General features: G+C 43.4%; 1 pseudogene; it reads left to right on the plus strand.

The window, feature by feature from the left end:
• Positions 1-11,051: 11,051 nt before the first annotated feature.
• LOC138392789 (U6atac minor spliceosomal RNA) lies at positions 11,052-11,158 on the plus strand (annotated as a pseudogene).
• Positions 11,159-13,351: the final 2,193 nt, after the last annotated feature.

The raw sequence follows: 13,351 nt of genomic DNA on the forward strand, positions 1-13,351 counted from the left end.
TATTATACAACTTTTAAAAAGAAAGAAATTCCATTATTCATGACAACGTGTATGGAACTGAAAGACATTATCCTATGTGAAATAATTTAGGCACAGAGGGACAAAGACTGTATGATCTCATTTATATGTGGACTCTAAAAGTTGATCTCATAGAAACAGAGAATAGAAAGGTTACTAGAGGCTGGAAGCAGGGAAGAATTAGTTAGACAGGAGAATTGAGTTTCAGTGATCTATTGCACTGCATGGTGATCACAGTTATTAAAAATGTATTCTCTATTTCAAAATTTCTAAAAAGGACAGATTTTTAATGTCATTACCACAAAAAATGGTAAGTTGATGAGGTGATAGATAATGTTAATTAGGTTGATTGAATCTTTCTATAATACAATGTATATGTAGATCAAAAGAGCACATGTACACCGTAAATATATACAACTATTATTTGTAAATTGAAAATAAGATAATTTAAATTTTTTTTTAACAGAAACAGTATGATACTGGCACAAGAATAGACAGATAGACCAATGGAATAGAATTCAGAGTCTAGAAATAGACTCCTGCATCTATGGCCAACTGATTTTCAACAAGGATGCTAAGAGCATCCAGTGGGAGAAAGAATAGTCCCTTAAGCACATGGTGCTGGGACAGCCGGACATCCACACGCACAAGAACAAAGTCGGACTCCATTCTTGTTTTCTTTCACAACACATACAAAAATTCACTCAAAATGGAACAATCACATAAATGTAAAGGATCAAACTCTTAGAATAAAACATTGGGATAAGTCTTCGTGATCTTGGATATGGCAATGCATTCTTAGATATGACACCAAAAGCACAATCGGCAAAAGAAAAAAATAGATAAAGCGGACTTTATCGAAGTTGAAAACTTTTGTGCATCAAAGGACATTATCAAGAAAGCAAAAAGGCAATCTATAGAATGGGAGAAATATTTACAAATCTCATATCCAGAATTCATAAGAAATTATTATAGCTCAACAACCAAAAGACAAATTAATGTAAGTTTAAATTAAATTTTTAATTTAAAAATGGGCAAATGACAAAAATAAGCATTTCTCCAAAGAAGATATACAAATGACAAAATATCATATGGAAACATACTCAATACCTTAGTAACTAAAGAGGGGAAAATCAAAACTATCATGAGATGCCACTAAGATGTACCATACATGGTAGTACCATACTCACTAGGATGGCTATGACAAACCAGAAAATGGGAAAATAACAAGTGTTTGTGAGTATGTGGAAAAATAGAAACCTTCATATATTGTGGTGGGAATGTAGAATGGTTCAGCCACTGTGGAAAACAGTTTGGCAATTCCTCAAAGAGTTGAATATAGAATTATTGTATGATCCAGCAATTTCACTCCTAGAACTGAAAATAAGCATGGCATAGTCATAGCATCACTGTTCACAATAGTGGAAAACAATAGCCAGAAAGTGGAAAAAACCCAAATGTTCATCAATAGATGAATGAGTACATAAATTATGGCATTTTATATATATATATATGTATACACACACACACACACACACACACATATATACACAATGGAATCTTATTTAGCCATATAAAGGAATGAAATATTGATACATTCTACAACACAGATGAATTTCAAGAACATTGGGCTCATATGTGAGAGACGCCAGATACAAAAGGTCACAGATTGTACGATTTCATTTATAAGAAATATCTAAAATAGGTCAGTCCACAGAAATAGAAATCAGAGGTGACTGTCAGGATCTTAAGGTCGGGGGAACAGTGCGGACTGACTCTTTAATAGGTATGGGATTTTATTTTGAGGTGATGAAAATAGTTTGGAACTAGATAGAGGTGAGGGTTGCACAAGATTGTGAACGTACTAATTGTCACTGACCTGTTCTCTTTAAAATGGTTAAATTTATGTTACGTGAATTTCTCTCCAATGAAACAACAAAAATCTTCACATCGGGATGGTCTTCAATCTATAATTCATATCTTCCATGAATACTTTAAAATATCACGAGAATTCTCACCATTGTTGCGCATCTTCAGAGGAGACTCCTGGGGTTAAAGGGCGTGTGGCTAAGGCATGATGGGATATGACAGTGACTCTGGGCCATGGCGCACGTGTGAATGCTAAGTAAATAAAGCTTGCATTGAGCTATCCACCCCCCCCCCCACCCCGAGCTGAGACATGTGAGAAAACACAAATGCGGTTCTTTATCTGCTTTACTTGTACTCAAGGGAGTATTCTCATTATGTTGGGTTTGAAGAGCTAAAACTAATAACAGAAAAGAAAAATGAAGGCCGGGCGCGGTGGCTCACGCCTGTAATCCTAGCACTCTGGGAGGCCGAGGCGGGTGGATTGCTCAAGGTCAGGAGTTCGAGACCAGCCTGAGCGAGACCCCGTCTCTACTAAAAATAGAAAGACATTATATGGACACCTAAAAATCTATATAGAAAAAATTAGCCGGGCATAGTGGCGCATGCCTGTAGTCCCAGCTACTCGGGAGGCTGAGGCAGTAGGATCGCTTAAGCCCAGGAGTTTGAGGTTGCTGTGAGCTAAGCTGACGCCACGGCACTCACTCTAGCCTGGGCAACAAAGTGAGACTCTGTCTCAACAAAAAAAAAAAAAAAAAAAAAAAAAAAAAGAAAAATGAGAAGAAGCCGGCTAAGATGGACTCTTTTTTTTCAAAGTAAGTCAATCCATCCTCAATTCTAGGCAATCCCCATTCCTGCTGGGAGAGTGGCAGAGAAGAATTTGATAATTAAAGGATGAGGAAGAGCATAAAACAAAATATTTTTTCACAGCCAGTGACGTCATTTTTCCTTGAAATCCTGCCTCCAGGATCAAAGAGAAACACACGACCCAGGGAGAAGCCATGAATAAAATGCACTCTTAACGCCAAAACTATCCCTCCTCTCTTCCCTCTAAAACTAGAGCCTTCCATCTGGAACATAAAAGTTTTTTAAAACTCTTGATAATTACAAGCGTGCGGAAGAGCAGAGAGCTTGCTTCGCAGTAGGGTTTCTTATCTGCGCTGACCTGGAGCTCCTTCAGATGGGGATGTGGCCCCAGTTCTCAGGATTTCCCAAAAGAATGTGCTAAAATGGGGGTGGGGTGGGGGAGAGGAAGCTCAGATGTGTGCGAATGGTTTAACATGCAAATGTCCTTCACTTTCTTTTAGGTGGAGGATCAAGGTTTGGCTATTTTCAACTTCTTTCCACTCCCCCACCCCTTCCCATCCCAGTTCAGTCGCAAGAGAACTGTGGATGTGACAGGGCTTTGTGCAGAGAATTCAGGGGAATGAAAGGACCAAGGAGACCCAGTGGAGGGAACAAACTTTTGAGGGTCAGTGGGGTCACCCTAGGATAAATGTGTGGCATTGTTGGTATTAAGGACATGCTCTCAGCAGGGTGCCCTGAGCCGGCACACAGCGTGCAGGCCTGTTTATTCAACACTGAAATACCTAAGGACGGTCTTGGGGAGAAAAGGGAAACTCCGGCAGCAAAAGCCTGCACCTTTCAGGACCAGAACATTCCCCAGAAGCACAAAGTCCTGCCTTTCTTCCTAATTACAGAGAAGAAAGTGCCTGTGCATAACCCAAAATTAATTGATTAATTAACCAATGCATTAAAAGAAGAGCTTCCCCTGGCACTTTTTTTTCTCTCTCCCTCTCACTTTTTTTCCCCCTCCACACATGGACAATCCAGGTCATTGAAAGCCCAAGATAGAAACAGTTTCTTAACAGTGTTTGAAAACAGCCTTTGTTTCCATGGAAGTGGCACAGGCCCTCTGTGGTTTCCTTCCAGAAAACATTTACCTACCTCAGAGGGGTTTTTTGTGAGGATTAAATGAGAGAAAGTGCTTAACACAGTCTGAGCACATCGTTAGTGCAAAATAAATATTAGTTGTTGTTAGCGTGTATTGCTCTTACGTGGCTCGTCACCGGGAGGTCAGGGAGGAAGGGAGGACCAGGGAGAGGCTGCCCCAGCCGAGGTGGAAACCAGATTGGAGGGGAAGGGAGGCGGAGCGGGGCTGAGCTCACAGGCCGGTGGCATCCTTTAGGCAATCCCAAGCTAGAGAGGGGACACTTCCAAAAGCAGAGTTAAAGAGTGGCTCAAAAGATTAAGGAATAAATTCACCTATAGACTCTCCCATTCTGAATTTTTTTAAGGCCACGTGAATTTGCCTAGATTGGGCTCGGGGCAATAGGACTAAAACACATGAAATATTGAAGCATGTGAATGCTAAATTATGTTTGACAGGCTGTCGGAATTTTAGGATGCCAGAGGAGAAGATGGACAAGATGAACACATGAAAACCATTTCAGAACAAGTAAGAGCAAAATAAAGACATAATGTCAGCGGGAGTGTAACTGAAGGAGACATTAGCACTGGCGGCCGTGGTGGGGAAGCCCCACCTGAGAGGAGGTGGCTTGTCACGGAGGCAATCACCTGAGCGGAGAGATGTGGGAAGAGGCCATGGGAGACTTGGAGTGCTGACTCTGAGTTTGAGGAAGCAAGATTTCAGGCAGTTGAACTTGGGGGTAGAGTACAGAATGGTGTGGCATGTCAAGAGTGCCCACAGGGACAGCAGCTAAAACTCCATGGCTGAGATCCATGTATAAGGTGGCGGTGGTGGTCGGGGCACGTTTATGGACTGGAGAGATTATAGGTGTGTTGGGACTAACTGGAGGTGGATGATAGAGAGAAAGGAAGAGATGAGATAACTCCAAATCTTCTGTCGTTGGAAGCTGTAGAATAGTGACATCATTGGAAGAAATGTGGAATTTGGGGGAAGTTCCTGTATTGAGGGTGAAGATCATTTTCATTTAACTCATGTGGAATTAAAGGTAAAAAAAATATGGGATGGGTAGGATTACACAAAAGAAGAATCTATTATATTAGAGGAGGGAATATATGTACAGGTTTGGGTAGTGGGAAGAAATCAATTATTAGTAAACTTAGGGAGGACGGTACAGGTTATTAATAAGACCTCTTGGAAAAACCAAAATAAAAAGGAGGAAGCTGCAAAATGTGTCCAATCTTGTGACCTTGGGATGACATTAGTCAACAGAGTCAAAGTACAAACATGTGGCCCTGAGTGATCTGCTCAGAGCCCTCCCCACACGCATGGTTCTGGGGTCCCTTCATGGCCCCCTCTTCGAGATGACGGGAGGAGACACATGCAAATGACAGAAAGAGTCATGAGGGAAATAGCAGCTCTGCTTGTCCCACCTTGGGGGAAGATTTTGGGGACATTAGAGAAGAGATGAGTACCACACACTAAAATTGAGATTATGAGGAGGAGAATTTGAGCTTTGTGGACAGAAGGGGAAAAAAATTGGTCCTGTTTATATATGATAATATAATAGATATGTGATATCTATAGATATATGGATAATAGATAAATGATACGTTACACTGGCCTGTTATAGTCCTACTGATTTTGGTTATATTCACTCTAAATAATAAAGTCAGATACCTTTTTGTACCCATATAGTCTCATCTGATGCCATCACTACAATGAAAACAGCCCCAGCAAGGAGGGTGAACAAGTGCATGCAAAGGCCATCCTGTGGATGGCTACAAGGACCACAGGGAGGCCTGCGTCAGAGGTGGGGTTTAATGCCTACTGAGGGCAGAAACTGAGTCTGAGCCTTCATTGTCTCTCTAGAGCCTGGCACAGCGCACAACACAGGAAGGTGCTCACTAAATGGGTGAGTGGAAATTTAAAATGTGGACATTGGCCCAAAAATGAGCAATGTAAGAGGGAAGCATGCCGCCAGCCCGTCACTTCTAGGGTGACTGGTACAGTTGCACTAAGGGATGGTTTAGAGCATCTATGTGGGTAAGAAAAAATCCAGAGTCAAACACAAATGGTTTCCAGTCTTTAGAAAGACTATGTAGTGGTCTACACTCTTGTTGCCTTGGCTGTTGTGGTTGAGGTAGGGTGGAGGAGTGGGGAGGCATAAGGCAGAAGGACGGTTAGGACCCCATGTTGGGTGTGCCCACTGGAGCCACCTCGTCCAGTGTGCTGGGTCAGACAAATGGATTACCAGTGCTGATGGACAAATACACTGTCCCCCTGTAATTGCCTTGCCTTGGCAGCAATGAGTTCAGCTCTTTAGGAAACAGAAAAGGTACTCCTGTGTGCCAGGAATGTGGTGCTACTGATGCAATACAAGCAAGATGCAGGACTGTGCTGTGGAGCGACATAAACAAGCAGGGAGGCAGTGTGGCAAGTGCTCTAATCTAAAGAATGGTGGGATGCCATGGAAGACTGTGGGACGGACAGCTATGCCAGTCACTAACCCTCCCATCCCTCTTCTCGCCATTTACCTCTGTATCCTGGCAGGCTGCTGCTGCTGAGAAGGTGGTGCTGGCTGTGCTGCCGTCAGTGTGGCGGGAGATCTGGGGAGCAACAGATCTGACCTGTGTTCCCATCAGAGGAAAGGTGGGGCAAAGAACTGTAGAGCTGAAACACCCTCTCTTTGAATGACCTCCCTGAACCTTGCCAGCAAACGAAGCCTTTGCTGCAAACCCAGGGAAAAAAAGCAGCGTCACAGTTTGCAGGGTAACCTTCTGCTAATAGCACAGCTGCTGGGGCTCCGCCAAGTCCCGGCAAGGCTGCCCGGCCAAGTCCATGATTAATGATGCCATTGCAAGCAAGATGAGACCTCAGCTGAATGAGCCTTGGCTTGTTAAAAGCCTTGACTAAGCAGTAAACTGACCAAAGGGATGGCCAACTGTGGAGTGTCCCAGATATCGCCGACATGGAGTGTAAACAGGAAATCCAGAAAGCACAGCAATCCAGGGTTGTGGGCAGATGCAAAATTTGATGGAAGAGAAATGGCACCATTATTTAGGGATGTTTAAGCATGTTTTCTCCATTGTATATGGAGAGTACATAGCTGGAGTGGTCTCATTTTTCAGATGCAGCAAAGTAAGGCCTAAGTAATAAGGGACTAATTCATGAACACAGGCCAGTCGGTGGTAGAACCAGGTTTGGACCCAGGGCTCTGGCCACCATGCCACACAGTTTTCCTAAAGCTCAGCAAGGTCTCGTATCCAGGCAACAGTATCTGCTTCCCACGTCTGGAAACTCCTCAGAGGTCTGGCTAACTTTCAGCTTCTCTGTTCATCATTGGCTGCTAAATTTCATCAAGTAAGATTTGTTTTTTTCAAGGAGGAGTCGTGGGTAAAATAATTCCTAAGTTCTTTCGTGTTTGAAAATGACTATTTGCTACTTTTATTCTTGAACAACTTAGCTGGGTATAATATTGTTGGATCATATTTGCTTCTCTTAGACTTGCAGACGTATTCCATTTTCTTACAGTGGAGAAACCTGAGGCCTACAGGATAGTTTTATGCTTTATAGAAGGCATGATATTTTTCCTAGATGGTTTTTTGCTTTAGCATTGAGTTTCTTTAGCATAACCTGAATGTGTCTTTTGTTGATTGCATATGTTAATTTTTTTCCTGAAAGGGATGTCTTCAATATGCAGATTCAGTCCTGTATTTTAAGGAAATTTCCATTTATTTTATTTTACATATATTTTCTGTTTTACTACTTGGGCTCTTTTCTTCAGGAACAGCAGTGACCGTTTCCAGCGCTGGAGCCCTAGGAAGAAGAGCATGAGATGAGGGCCTGGTCATCAGTCTTTGGTCAGGGGCGGATGGCAGGGACGGGGCAGTAATCCACCCGCCTTCCTCTCTGTCAGAGGCCACCCCACAGTGGCATCCTTTATTATGCATGTGCATCTGGTGACTGATACCAGAAACAAGTCAAAGAACAGAAGGGCGAAGACTGATGAGACAGCGCAAGTCATTTCTTAGTGATTTTTGCTAAGGATGAGATAGTTTTCCAGCAAGTTAAAAGAAATATATGCAATGGGATTTATGGAATATCTTTCCCTCCAGTGAGAATGTTAAGCTGTAAGTTCTTTAAGGGAATGAAGCAGGGTTGACCTTGTCTTCTACCCTTTTACCAGTGTCCAGCATTGGTCTTGGCACCCAAATACCAGTTATTTTCCAAATAAATAAACAAAAGTAATAAACTTGAACTAATGAGTTTTCAAGCTGGAAAATAAAGAAATGCGGTCTCTCCTGTCACCATGAAGTCTGTAGCCAACATTGTAACGAGCACGCAGACTGCAGCCCGGATGACTCCTGTGTTTTTGTTTGTTTCAGTGCGCGTGAGAGCACTAGTGACCCCTTAGGACTGTTTGGCTTCGGTAAGTCCCTAAAGAGTCGGTGCTGCTAGAGAGCTGTTCTAGTGGTTCGTGGCGGTGCCGTGCGGCAGAAGAGTAGCAAGTATTAGAATGCACTAGGTCCACATTTGAATTGGCCTTTACATCCAAGTGGCCTCAGATATGCACCCTAAATTTTTCTGAGGCTTGCTGTTCTTACCTGCACAATGGTAAACTAATACCCACAGGGCTGTTGTGAGACTTAGGTAAAACGTTACCAGAAGCACTTAGGATGGCACCTAGCGCAGGACAGGTATTCAGTGAATGGCGTCTACTACTATTCGTGCTTGTGAACTTGGGACACCCATTTCTGCAGCCCTCACCTTACCCGGAGTCTCCAGGTGTATCCCTGCCCCGTCGTGTGGATGGAGAGAGGGAGGCAGTCGTGGGGATGACCGGGCAGTTATGTGCAGAATTTCTTCCTGCTCGTCCCCCCCCAGGCTGCTCCCGACACCCAGCTTAGCCACACCCATTGCACCACAAGCATAAGGTATGAAGCGGAGAGAAGGGAACTGCTCATTCTCTCAAAAGAAACAAAATTAGGTTTTAAGAGAGATGAAGGGAATTTATTAAATTTGTCCTCCCCGAGGATCTAATGGCTTTAATGAGTGGGCAGACCTCGTCACACACCTTGGGTGTCCCAAGGTGTTCCACAGTCCCATGAGACCAGTTGAGGAAGTTGCCTTTGCTTGTCCCCTAAGTCATTTTCCAGATAATACCCCAACTCATCACCCACAACCTGTCTTTACCCTCGACGTGACTCTGCCCCATAAAGAGTTTTATGGCAAAAATCAACCTCAGTGAGGGAATCATTGAGTCTCAAGGGGAGGAAGAGTCACCAAGGCAGCCGGGCCAGATTGTCCCCGTGTGGAGGAGGAGGTTGGTGCAGCCCACAGCCACCGAGACCTTAGGGCTGGCACCAGTTGCAACCTGCAGCTTGCTCAAAGAAAAGAAACCTCCAAAGGCCCTAAAGAAATTGCATTTCCTCTGAAGAGAAAGTGGCTCTTGGATGCTGTGTGAACAGGCTTAAAGAACACTTCCTTCCCACAGCTCCCACTGCCATTTCCCCGGAGTTTTGCTTGAGTGCCTGTCATGAGTCAGAGACTGTGCAAAGGGCTGGGATAAAATAGTGAACATGGAAGATGAGGTCCCTGCTTTCATGAAATACGCATTCTAGTCATGGGTGTGGGCCAAAAGATGAAAAGTAAATACAAAGTTGAGAAAATTACCAGCTGGTCATAAGGGCAATACAAAGAACTAACACGAGTTGATGGGGTCAAGAGTAACTGGCTGACCACCTAGATCCGCTGGTCAGGGCCGGCTTTATGGAGGCAGAGCTAAGAGCTGGAGGAGGAAGACCTGGCCGTGTGCAGGTCAGAGGCGGAACTGCAGTGGGTGTAAAGGCTTCCTGGCAGGGTGGAGCCTGCAGTGCTAGTGGCAAGATGGTCAATGCCTGGGGGTGAGAAAGACGAGAGTGTGGCCGCAGCTCCGTCAGTAGGTGGGAGCCAGACGACAGGGGGTTTTATGAATCATGGCAAGGGTGTGAATTTCCCTTTTAAAACCTTGTCTCCTAGAGATGGGCTAGGGTAGAGAAAACTGGAAAATGTTAGCTTAGAAGAAGGACAAAGGCAAGCATGAGAATTAAGAAGGGTAAAATGGGCTACCTAGGTTAAAACCAATCTAAACCACAGTTGTGAATGTAATACACATCCATGCATGTGAATGTTACTAAACCCTCTGAAGAAGTCTCATAAATTCGTCTCGTTGCCCCCAGTGGCTCTGATGTGATGATCTGGGTCCCTCAGGCACCGGTTACAGAGGATTTCCTGACCAGGAGTGTTAAGGGGGTGGTTTGGGGGTGTGGTCAGCAGCGGGGTTTGGTACCCCACGTTCTCTTAACACTGTAATTGGGGGATCTTGGTCAAGGCCTTTTCCTCCCCCAACATCAGTCTGGTCATCTGTGTACGGACCACTGTGTACTAATGATCTCCATGGTCCCTGCTAACAGTCTGGGGTCGTAGGCTTCATTGACATCCGGCACAAGTTCACGTGGATGTGTTAAAGAAAATTAAGCACATCCGATATCTTCACGTACAAGGGCCTTGTAAGTAGCCGAGAAAGCCACATGCCAGTCACTGAATTTACCCGGTGGATGAACCGGGTAAACACCATGCCCAGATTAATAACACCTTACCTGTCATCCATTCCCGTCTCCTGTGCGCGGTGAAAGCCTTGTTTTCCTTTCGTACACAGCCCCCGGATCCCCACCACCACCTTCGGTCCAGCAGGCAGGCATTCTTATTTACGCAATGCGAGACAATTGCAAAATGAAGAGAAAATGGGTCTGCACATTCTGCTAAGTGGCAGCTTGGGAAAGTCCAGGGGAATAGTGCCCGAACCGGTCAGGGACGCTTCTGAGACGATTGCTGAGGGTGACACGCCCTCTCCTGGCAGCCTGGACAGCGACCCGCCAGAAGCTGAGAGATTTTTAAACTCTGGGATCTTTGCTCCCTCAAGTGACTTAGAACGCAGGTGTTTGTCTTCAGGGATTTCCAAATGGAAAACAAGCTCAAACCAGGCCATACCTCATTCAGGAGAAATCTTTTCATGCCTTCACAAATCTTGGAGGGTGTCGTAAAATGTTTGTAACAGAAGTGAGCACACGGCAGCACCCTGGGCTCAGAGATGGAAGATACTGTTTTCAGAAGCTTTTCAGGTGGAATGCGGACATCCATTAAAAATAAACTCTTATTAGAATTTAGGAATATTCATTTAAAAATATTACAGACTTTGGGGTTGTATGGAAGAAAAGAAGGTTAGCATTCCCTTGATAAAAATAGAAAATGTCTTAGAGACTCGAGGAATGTGATACAGGTTCCTGTGCGTGGCCACCTGCCTTTGGGCTTTGAACTGAGCCTGGAATGCGGTATTGGGTGGTGGACAAGGGCACAGGTTTAGAGTCAGACCCGGCATTGAACCCCCGTTCTGCCACTTACTGGAGAAGTTATTTAAAGTCCTTGACTTTTCTTTCTGTGGCCTTCTGTTAAGTGTTTCAACACAGCACGCACATTAATCCGCTAAGTTCAGTCTCCCTCCATCAGCAGGATTATGCCCGTTCAACAGGACACAGAGGAGATAGAAAAGTGTTAGAGTGAATTATGGAGTTTGTTCCCTCATTTGCACTTACTGACTGACCTCTCATCAGGACACTGGATTGAGGACTTAGGGCAATGAATTAGACATAGATTCTGCCTCCAAGGGCAAAAAAGTCTGGGAGAGAAGATGACATACATAGACAAATAACTACGATAAGGCAAAAAAGTGTCAGTGATGTGAATGATACATGCAATCAACGGGAGTTCCCAAAGGAGAAATTATTTTCAGTTCTGAGGAGTCAGAAAAGGCTTTTCTTTCAGTAGTAAACCATTCCTATGATTTCTGAGCTTGTCCTAGCACCAATCCTTGACCATGAGAAAAAATAAAATTCAGTGGTTTAATAAAGTTTGGGAAGTATTAATAATAAAGACATTAAAAAACAAAAAAGTAAAAAAAAGACAATTACAGACTTGCAGAGGGAAAAACATCATATCAGAAGGAAAATATGTTCATAGTACACTACTTGGCTCAGTAATAAATAATATTTACATTATCATAGTAACGTAAGCACAAACTATGGAATTAACAAATAAGTGTAAGTCAGCTATACTGACAATAGAGAAAGGACAGGAAAAATATTTGAATACATAAGAGAATTGAATATTCACTTTCAATAAAAATGTAAATAGATAATGTCTACAATTATGATGTTAAGAAATATAGCAGTATAAATGTGCTATTTGGTAATTTGGAGGTTTAGACTAGCTAGATGAGCTAAAAGTTGAAAGCAGTTGTCTTGAGGAGCAGGGCTCAGGGAAGAGGTAGGAATAAGGACTACAGATTTTTATCATGACTACAGTGATGCTGTTTAACACTTTAAAGCATGTGCATATTTCTCATAAAATAAATTTTCAGTGAGACTGGGCATGATGGCTTATGAAGTAATCCCAGAACTTTAAGAGGGTTGCTTGAGGTCAGGAGTTCGAGATAAGTCTGGCAACACAGTGAGATTCCATCACTACAAAAGCTAAAACACAAACAAACAAAAAATTAGCTGGGCGTGGTAGTATGCTGGTAGTCCCAGCTAGTAGGGAGGTTGTGGCAGGAGGATCCCTTGAGCCCAGGAGTTCAAGGCTGCAGTGAGCTCTGATCATACCACTGCACTCTAACCTGGGCAATGTAGTGAAACCCTGTCTCAAAAAAAAATTTTTTTTTTATTAAAAAGGGAGAAGGGATGATGTAGTGGATGCATGTTTGTTTATTCATGTGTTTAGTTGGTTGTTTGGTTGTTTTTTGTCTGTCCATTTTCTCCTTGTGGTTATTCTAAGACTGCAACATTTTTAATTAAAATTTTAGAATGTTTTACTCCTCTACTTGAAACACTTGGTTCCTTTGGAAGGTTACAGTCTCTTGGTTGCAACTGGTTGATTCAAATTTGGGAGGAAAAGAGGGAGAGAGAGAGGGAAGAGGGGGAGAGAGAGAGGGAAGTGGGGAAAAGAGAGAGAGAAGAGGTCAGGAGACAGAGAGAGAAAGAGAGCAACAGAGAAGTAGAACAAAATGTCACACAAAGACAGGGAACGGAGAGAAGCGAGTTCTAGCAATGTTGAAGTCCCTGGCTCCACTTATTCCAGAGGGCCAGCTTCACCTCTGCCTCTCCAGTAATTCGGTTGTTAAGTTTTATTTCACTTGAGATACCTCCTACATCCTTTATACTTTTTTTCACAGCTAGCTTGATATTGTTTGTTTTCTTTTCTGCAGAGAAAGAAATTGCAGGATACACAATCAATATACAAGTAGCAACAAACATTTGGAAATTAAAATTTTAAGACCCTATCACTTACAAGAGCATCAAAAACCAGGAATTACCTACAGATAATCTGACAAAGATGTGCAGGACCTATGTACTGAGAGCTACGAAGCTTTGCCTAGAGGAGTCAGGGAAGACTATCTCTGACAATAACATGGAGAAATCTGTTCTTGAGGGGAGAAGGGAAAGA

The sequence above is a fragment of the Eulemur rufifrons genome, chromosome 9, assembly GCF_041146395.1.
Source record: "Eulemur rufifrons isolate Redbay chromosome 9, OSU_ERuf_1, whole genome shotgun sequence".
In the NCBI taxonomy this organism is placed as follows: Eukaryota; Metazoa; Chordata; class Mammalia; order Primates; family Lemuridae; genus Eulemur; species Eulemur rufifrons.